This window comes from Lethenteron reissneri, chromosome 2, assembly GCF_015708825.2.
Source record: "Lethenteron reissneri isolate LAM-NWPU_2019-01 chromosome 2, ASM1570882v1, whole genome shotgun sequence".
NCBI classification, from domain to species: Eukaryota; Metazoa; Chordata; class Hyperoartia; order Petromyzontiformes; family Petromyzontidae; genus Lethenteron; species Lethenteron reissneri.
Window position 1 is genome coordinate 9,111,500 of NC_083780.1, and position 10,439 is coordinate 9,121,938.

Consider the following 10,439-nt stretch of genomic DNA (forward strand, 5'->3'; position numbering starts at 1 on the left):
CCCCCGTGTAATGTGCCAGTCATTGTGCACTTGACGTTTAACGACCGCTCACCATCCTCGCCATCAAAGCGCGCAATCCCTTCCGCGCTCACCCCTCCCCGCGCCTCCCCGTTGCCGTTCGCTTGCAACAGGCACGGGTGCCGTAACGTCGGATAAACGTCCCACGACAAACGTTTACTCGGGATGCAGTCGCTCTCGCGAGGGGGTTTGTGGATCACTCCGCGCAGATGCTGTTTGCGAAACTCCCTGTCCCGTGGTTGTCGAGGAAGAAGCCGTAGCCATCCCCCCCCCCCCCCTCCGGGCAAATCCTCGGCAGTACGGCAATAAAAAATTAACCCGTTTCTTGAGTAAGAGTTTCATTTTTATCACATTGGTATTTTAAATGAAATATGAAATTTTTATTTTTCCTAAAAAGTGGAAAAACAATTTTTTGTCCCGCACAACGAGTCTGTGTGCAAAATGTCAGCTCGATTGGATCACGGGAAGTGTGTTAAAAAACGACCGAAAGATTTGCACGGTCGTAAGCAAGCAAACAAGCACGCAAGTGAACTTAATATAAAGGATTTTAAAAAGATTCGGACTAAGGGGCCGTTCATAAATGACGTCACGCACCTAGAGGGGGGGGGGTCAGACATTTGTGACGATGTGTGACGAGGCGGGGGGGGGGTGATAAATGTAACGTCACATCAAAATGCGCAACTTTAAATAAATATAGACAACACGTTCTACTTAATTAAATATACTTTTTAATCAATGTTTTCTCCTACATCAGAGTGCAGCGCCACATTAAATACGCGCTACAATGACAATAGTTTAAAGCGAGTTGAAGCATATTTTTTTTTGGGGGGGGGGCAAAGCTTTGTGACGTCATATTCGAGGGGGGGGGTCTGTCTTTTTATGACGTCGTGTGACGAAGGGGGGGGGGGGTAAAAAATCGTCCAAAATCGCGTGACGTCATTTTTCGGACGGCCCCTAATATCGTCTGTCCCTCCTGTAATGGGATCGAGCGTTTTACCCTCGCACGCGCCGGTTTCCTCGCTGCAGTTTCTTAGCGCAGCGCGTACACACTCATGCGTTGGATGAAAACATCTTCATATATATAGAGGAGGTTCAATCTTGATTTGAAGTTTTCGTGACTGCAGGAATCCATACTCTTTGTTTTTTCGGTAAAGTCGCGTAGGTAGAAAATAAAATTAAAATTAAATAAAAAATTAAATAAAACATATTTTATTTTATACCTACGTGACTTTACCGAAAGAACCAAAGAGTATATATAGAGGACTGCAGAGCACGGGCAAATTGCTGGTTGCGTCGGCTGACTGCCTCGCCGCTGCTGCTGCCCTACAGCTCGGAGCTGTGGTTCGTCAACGATTGTGAGATTGCAATCTGTGCTAACGGACGACGCAAAAAAAAAAAACTTTGATATAAGTATTACTGGGGGCTGCTTCAATTAAATGTTAACACTTCTGAGAATTGCAACAATACCACAAGATATGTGCTGCCTCCGGGCTCTGGAGACCACCTGGAGAAGATTCCAGGCATCTGTTGACAATGATGGCGAACTTTGTGAAGCTATTAATTTGTCATCATGTTATAGTGTAGTAGCCGTTCTATTTCCATAAAAAAAAACTATAGTCCCTTCTAAGTGTTAACATTTTTTTGAAGCACTCTGTATATTGAAGCCATCTTCTTGGTTCTTTCGGTAAAGTCACGTAGAAGGGAAGTAATAAAATAATAAAAATAAAACATAATAAAACAATTCTCACGACGTTTCGGCCACAACGCAAGCAGCCGTCCTCAGGTGAAAACCAGGTCCGTCGAGGCGACAGAGTCTGAATGAAACAGCACACGGGCTTAGAGCATATATATAAGCTGGGCGCATTGACAAAGGAATTTGCATATCAACAGGAATTTAGCATATTTATGGGAAATGCAGGAATGTAATTAGTACTGCATATGCATGTGCATTATGCAGGATTAACAGCATCAAAGGGAGCTGCAGTTACTGCTGCTGCAGAAGTTGCTGCTGCTGCTGCACTTGCTGCTGCTGCTGCAGTTGCTGCTGCTGCTGCAGTTGCTGCTGCTGCTGCACTTGCTGCTGCTGCTGCACTTGCTGCTGCTGCTGCACTTGCTGCTGCTGCTGCTGCAGTTGCTGCCTTATCCATTTTAATATAACACTATGTATTATTCTACCCACCCTAATGTGTATCATACTGCTATATGTTTACTGTACAATTACGACACCATACATTACTCTGCACACTGCACCATGCCAGTGAGTGGAACGCGGTCTGAAAGTCACCGTTAACGTGAACACAATCAGTTAAGATCCGAAATGGTTTATTACGTCCTTCCAATGATTGCTAAGCCAGAATCCATCTTCTCGGTTGAAATTGTCTCTGTGTTTGTATATGTGGATCGCCTCATGAACGAATCTCTCATGATAGCCAGATGGCTTGCAGAGAACCTCTGTCTTGGAGAAGTCAATGTCATGTGAGCCCACTGAATTGTAACAGTGATCTGCCACGGCTGAGGTGTTTGTCCTACCGTGTTTCAGGTCTGCCTTATGTTCACGGATGCGGTCCGAGACATGTCGTTTGGTTTCCCCAATGTAACTGCTACCACAGAGGCAACTTAGTTTGTAGACGCCAGGGTACTGTATGTCTGGAACCACATCTTTTACAGACGGGACCAGATCACGGATTTTATGTACTGTGTTGAATCGGACCTGGATCTTGTGTTTAATCAGGATTTTGGAGATCTTTTTTGTGACCCCAGCAATGTAGGGTAAGGTGATGGTCTTGAAAGGCTCCTCAACAGGATCCTTCTTGATGGTTGGAGTGATGGCTTTGCGGATTGTGTAGTCGGAGTAACCATTAGCCTTAAGAGCTTGGCGTACGTGTTTGAGTTCACTGGAAATGTGTTCATGGTCGGAGATGCATTGGGCTCTATGATATAGAGTCTTGATGAGGGAATTCTTCTGGGATGGATGGTGGTGGGAATCCGGTTTTAGATAAGCATCCGTGTGGGTGGCTTTCCTGTAGACAGAGTGGCTCATTGAACCATCAGGTCTCCTTTTGATTAGGACATCCAAAAAGGGTAGCTTGCCATCATTTTCGACTTCCATGGTGAATCTGATGGCTGGGTGTATGGAATTGATGTTTTCACCTGAGGACAGGCTGCTTGCGTTGTGGCCGAAACGTCGTGAGAATTGGTTTATTATGTTTTATTTTTATTATTTTATTACTTCCCTTCTACGTGACTTTACCGAAAGAACCAAGAAGATGAATCCCTGCAGTCACGAAAGCTTTAAATCGAAATATTGAAGCCACTTAAGACACAAACACTCTTTATTGTACTTCGAGCTTCTGTTCATTAACATCGAATGCAATCATAAACATCGAATAGATCCGTCATCCATAGTTACTCTGCTGTACTTTGGAGAGAGATTTAACAACGCTCAGCAGCTGTTTTCCACTTTAATATCAAACACGTAAAACGTTAAAAAAAACTCATTAGTCATTAGACCTCCTTTGCCAGTACCGAAATATAATAATAGGGGTTTTCCCCTTTTGGTGTGGACCAATCAGTTTCAAGGACAATGCATATATTATCATAGTATGTTTTTTTGTTTGCATTTTGACTGCAAGTATTGTGGTTAATGCAGACATGAATCCTCGTAAAAAGGTTTCAGTTTTGTTGCCAGAAAAAAGGGGGAAAACCCTATTATTATATGTTGATTTAAAGCTTTCGTGACTGCAGGGATTCATATTCTTGGTTCTTTCGGTAAAGTCACGTAGAAGGGAAATAATAAAATAATAAAAATATAAAACAATACAATTCTCACGACGTTTCGACTGCAACACAAGCAATCATCATCAGGTGTGAAATCCACAGCAATAAAATGTGAAATATTTTTATATTTATATTATTTTATTATTTCCCTTCTATTACTTCCCTTCTACGTGACTTTACCGAAAGAACCAAGAATATCATACCCTATTATTATGTTTTAAAACCTCTTAAAATGTCATGAAGACGTCACGAGTGAATAAAATAAAACAACGAAATATCTATAAATCAAGGCCGACACACACACACGTTTTACATATATATGCAGTCGACATGTAACAATCAAAACACATTTATAGAAACGCAAGAGCCACGCTAACATTCTACGAAGGCAGAAACGGGCACGCACAAATTCCAACGACGTACGCTTTTGCTACGAAGAGCAGAGGGCCATGTGAACCGCGTGGACTCGGGGCATCTTTGGCGTCTGAACCACCGTTGCGATGTCCACGTGCGGTGGCCACGTGCGGCGATTTAGGAAATGCGTGAGAGTCGTTTCGCGAATAAGCGCGTGCGAATTTTCGCAAACGCGAAACAACTGCGACGATAATAATAGGGGTTTTCGCCTTTTTTTCTGGCAACAAAACTGAAACCTTTTTACGACGATTCATGTCTGCATTAATCACAATACTTGCAGTCAAAATGCAAACAAAAACACACACTATGATAATATATGCATTGTCCTTGAAACTGATTGGTCCACACCAAGGGACGGCTTTCTTTTGAGCCTCGACCCAATTGGTGCTCGACCAGAGGACGCCAAAAACTGCGACGATATAAAAAGACGTCTCTAAACGCATTGATTGTAAACAAGGTGGTTTCCCACGGCAAGCAGCGAGCGTAAAACAAATTGCGTCGCGCGGGCCAGAGAGTGCGTTTATTTAGTTTTTCTATTCGCTTGCAGTTACTAGCAGCTAGTTAGTAAATATACCTCACAAAATGTTTGGTTGAAATATTGGTTAAAATATTGACGCTTCGTTATTCATACTCTTTGGTTCTTTCGGTAAAGTCACGTAGGAAAAAAATATGTAAAGTTAATAGAAATTATAAAAATATATTTTTTTTATAAAAGAAAACACTAATGTAGACTGTAGCCTGGTTCTTAATCGGAGTGAGTGTACTGGCAGTCTATAACGTGGACTGTAGCCTGGTTATTAAGCTCATTATTCGTAACATTTCATTTCTCAGAACCGTGTTGGGTCAGGCAAGGGGTTGAAGCAAGGGAAGGGAGGGGGGTACCAATGGCCAACCCAAATAAAAAAAAAATGCTTCAAAACAACTGGATGAGAGGAGAGAACGCACGGCTACCGGTGTCATTCGATCCGGTAACACGAATTCGTGGGGCTTGTCAGGTGCGCGCCGTCGCTACGAAGGAACGACGATTAAAGTCGTCGAGAAACCGTGACTCGAGTGGCAATGATAATTGGTTTTTTACCCTTCTATCTGGCACAACAAACTGACACCTTTTTTACAAGGAGTCATGTTTGCATAGACCACAATACCTGCAGTCATAATGCAAACAAACGGAGTGGCAATCTTGCCTCTCGCCGACCGTTTTACATTAACGACGAAGTCGTGGCGCCCGGCAAACTCCGTCGACGAGGTGATGTTGTCTCCCTCGCCTGGTGCTCACGGAGGGTGCCGTGGGTTCGATCCCGGACTCTGCAGATGCCTGTTGTTGTTGTACACGTGGAGTCTGCGTGTTTCCCCTCTCTCTCTCTCTTTTTTACGATCAGAGGAAACAAGAAGATGCTCGGTGTAGTCGGTACTTTGCATCGTTCATGATTTCGGTTTTTTCAATGCTTTGCTTTATGTGCCCCCCCCCTGTTTAAATGAAAGATTTCACGAAATATTTCACGCTCCGCTCTCCTCCTTCTTACCCCTCCCCTCTCTCTCTACCCCCTCCCCCCCCCCCTCTCTCTCTCTCTACCCCCTCTCTCCCTACTCTATGTCTATGTTCCCCCTGTTTTCTATGTAATATTTTTAATGTTTTTATTTTTACGACGACAAGTGCCCACCCGTGGTGGTCGCGTGAATTGTTCTCCGGGTTCCTCCGGGTTTCCTGACTCACTACCCCCCCTCTGTCCCCCTCCAAATTTAGACAAACATGCGTTTTGATTATTTGGTTGCTACTATAAATTCCCACGTATGATGATGATGATGATATAAGCCACTTCGATGATCTACCACCATGTGTCGATTCTATTTGCACGGTTGGCTACGCACGATGCGAAAGAAGTTCAACATACATAGGTCGCCAGGTCGGTCGCCTTTGACGAAGAGCAAATATCACAGTGGGCCTTACCTGGTAAATAGATCATAAATCAACTTTACAAGACGCGTGCAAGGTCGTGCACCACATCCACGCGTTAAAGATCACCACGCGATGACACGTGTTACTATGGATAGCATTTCCCCGGGCATATGCAGACATCACGACACCAATAAATATGATTGACTCTACCTCTCTGGCCTCTCTGTGTGCTGGTGTTGAAGATGGGCCCTTGTCCGAAACGTCGCCTGTTGTATATAAATTGTTCTATTTTTAAGGACACACAGTCTTATTGGAAAGATGTGATTAACCATGCAAAAAAAATGTAACTACACTTATTTGGACCATCTTATTTGACAGACAACTATTACAGGTTATTGATAGACAGCCAGTTTGTTGTTTTACCAGTTTTAGTTTTTACTTGCTTTCTTCTCATTTACTTGATACAGCTGTCGTGGCTGTGACGGTTCCACCTGAAGACTGACGCTTGTGTTCCTTCCGAAACGTCGTGAATTTTTCAATTTGTTTTATTTAACTTTCATTAATTTAAATGTTTTACCTACGTGACTTTACCGAAAAAACCTAAGAATATGAATCCTTGCAGTCACGAAAGCTTCAAATCTAGAAGTCGTTGTTGTTTGTTATTCATTAGGTGTGTTTGTTCACCAATGCAGCAACAGCATCAGCGTCACCGAAGCATTTGCTCACGTAAATGTACGCACGTCGCGATTGTAGCGATGATGGTTGTACGCTGAACTTCTTTCGCGCCGTACGTAGCCAACCGTGCTAATCGGAGGCGCAGGAAAGGACAACAAAATGATTGGCACTGCCCGCGCACTTGCTCGGGATATTCGTGCTGCATGGATGGTGGATGGAGGAGGGGGGGGGAATGAACGTCTGAATTTGCATGTCCATTCTCGCCCCGACTCCAATCGTGGCCGCGCGGTCTGACGTCACGCCGGGTGATCGTGACGATTAATGTTCGAGTCTTATTCGGTATTCGCCCCGTCCCTACAGCGTAGGCGCTGTGGCGATGGAAGACGCTGATATCCATCGAAGGAAGGGCAACATCGCCCGCCGGTAGGGGAGAATTCATAATCATAATCAACGTTTTTGGGTTTAGATCGCGTTATTTATAAATGTGTCGTAACCCTCCATCACCCGACACGGCCAATCAGTAAAAAAGTGTCACGTTGACAAAAGACAAATTAGTTCACTGTTTTAGCCCACCGGTGTGTTGAAGCGCGAAACCACAACATTTACAATTTGAGTAGCACGACGTTTCGCTGGTAATTGCATCCAGCATCATCGGGCAATTCGCCAGAATGGTGAGGCTCTGCTGTGTCTCCCGTTCTTAGGGGAGAATTGTTTGGCTGCGCATAATCCCGATTGAGCAATTTGCGGATATATCTTTGAAACATTTCCAACAAATTTCGGACCATCACGCCGGCACACGATGGTCTGCTCATTTCGAAAGACGTCAATTATTTTTTTCTTTCATTGTCTTGTTGTTGTTGTTGTTCTAACCGCGAAGCAGTCGACGGACATTGGCCACTGTCAACGCGACTCACGGTGAAATAACCAGGGTGGCCGGTCAGAATCGAACCGCGCGCCGCGGCAACTCCACGGAACCTGTCCAAACTCAAGAACCGCATGAGCTCTGAGACAAAGCGACGGACGGGCCACTCTGAATGCCTCATGTGTCCCAAACCCCCCAAATGACGGGACGCATTTCGTTAATAGCAACGGCGGATCAGCGCATCTATTAATGTCCGTGCTAAGGATGCTCACGACGTAGCCTGTAATCCGGCACTGGTGTAGGCAGCAGCTGGGGGCAGAGGGGGGAGGTTAGTGGATCATCGCACAAATATTGCGGAATTGCGTTTCTCGCGTGGGCGTCGAGGGTGGAGGCCGTAGCCCTCGGCTCGCCGGAGAGAATTGGGCACATGCCCAAAAAAAAAGATGTGGACTCCACCCGTTCAGTCTGCGCACGGGATGGAGCGTTTCCCACCTCGCGCTCGCGGATTTTCTCCGGGTTCTTCCCACGTGAAATAAATAAAAACACTCGTTATTAATTGGCCGATAACTACTTAATATCTTCTTGGTTCTTTCGGTAAAGTCACGTAGAATGGAAATATTTATTTTTAATGAAACATAAAAAATATTATATTATTTTATTTTGTTTTATTTTATTATTATTTTTCTATTTTTGTATTTCCATTCTACGTGACTTTACCAAAAGAACCAAGAAGATGAATCCCTGCAGTCACGAAAGCTTTAAATCGAAACTCCTTAATATGTAGAGGACGGCAGGCCTTGGGCGATTGTTGGTAGCGCCGACTCGACGAGAGCGAGCCAATTCCTGTGCGCATCACAAGTTGACATCGTCTGCGTGTATATATACACGTACTGTAGATGCATTGACATCGGTTTCGGCTCAGTAGGACATTCCTTCTCACATTTCACGCAGTCCTCGCGTCGACATCATCATCATCACTGGAGCGTGCGTACATCGCGAATAAGCAGGGCAACATTTGAAGTTCGTCATTAAAGGTCACATGGGCTGTGCCTCACCTGCGAGCTGCCCCGGTGCAAATTAATAGCCACGGGTCCGTGACAACGGCGTGACGTCAGACCGTGCGGTCACTATTGGAGTCGGGGCGAGCGCTTCTCAAGCCGTGATGAGTTGCGCAAGCCGCGGCATGGACACCGTGCAGGAGAATAGACACGCAAATCGATTGCATTTTATTCTGTCCTGAATACTTTGGGTACTTTTTTATCTTCACCATCCCCCCACCCCCCCCCCCGTGTGTGTCATCCGGCCCTCCGTCCACTCACCCAGTGGTAGAAGTGGCGGCACCACGATTGGTCTATCGATCGGTAGGCAGGTCGACCAATCGTGGTGGGTTAAAATTGTGGGCCACCAACGCCACCACCACCACCCGGCCAGAGGCAAAGAGAAGAAAATTTGAGAGTTCAGTGCAGCGGCTGACAAGTAAAACAACAAAAATATCTTCTTGGTTCTTTCGGTAAAGTCACGTAGAATGGAAATAATAAAATAAAAAAAATAAAACATAATAAAATACAATTCTCACGACGTTTCGGCCACAACGCAAGCAGCCGTCCTCAGGTGGAGAACAGGTCTGTCGAGAAGACAGAGTCTGAACATTCAGAACATTCAGACGCTGTCTTCTCGACAGACCTGTTCTCCACCTGAGGACGGCTGGTTGCGTTGCGGCCGAAACGTCGTGAGAATTATTTTATTATGTTTTATTTTTTATTATTTTATTATTTCCATTCTACGTGACTTTACCGAAATAACCAAGAAGATGAATCCCTGCAGTCACGAAAGCTTTAAATCGAAAACAACAAAAATAGTTCTTGTTTTTTATACCTCGGTACTTCAAAAGCTGCACAATACACGCGGTGAATACGAGATGGTGGTGGTCCTCAATGCGTAAGCGTCACTAAGCGGTTCCTTAAAGAGCTGCATGCGGCTCTAGAGTCGCAGATTTGCCAACCCCTGGTTTAGTGCAAACTGCAAAGGGTGGGTGTTTTCACGAGGTATGCAAATAATAATTATTATTGTGTAGGGTATCGTATTGTAGGCGCGAGAGCCATTAGGATGTATTTTCTACACTTCCCGTCAACCCAGAAGCCCCCCCCCTCCTCAGAGCGTGCATCATTTCAGCAGCGTTGGCTCAATACAAGTGTAGTGACATAGAATTGGTCACTAAGCAGCATAGCGCTGGCTGCTGGCAGGGAAGGGGATCTGCAGCTTGAAGTAGCCCTGACTTACAGCAGGCCACGTGATAGACCCGAGAGGGACCTCGGGTAAAGGTTACAGAAGGGACACGTCGAGAGCCCCGCTAGTAGGTTCCAGAAGGGGGGCGTGGCCAGGGCGGAGCGAGGTCACGCTGGGAGGATTAAAGGTGACCCCGAACAGGAACTCGGGGCTGTCGTTTGGAGTGGGATCCCCGTCGTCATCGTTGCTGCTGAAGATCGTCACCATCGCCGCTGTCGTCTCGTGCCTTCGTCGTTGTCGTCGTCCACTTGATAATTGCGCTGCTAGACATAGTTGGCTGTCTTAGTTCAGCGCCGTCAGTGTCACATGGCTAGCGTTGTGTTGTAGGCCAGCAGCCAGTGTCGAGTTGCATATAAGCGAGAGACAGAGAGTGTGTAACAGTGTAGGGTGTGTATTGTATAAAGTGTACAAAGTGTGATCATTGGTTTTTACCCTTCTATCTGGCAACAAAACTGACACCTTTTTTACAAGGAGTCATGTTTACAAAGACCACAATACCTGCAGTCATAA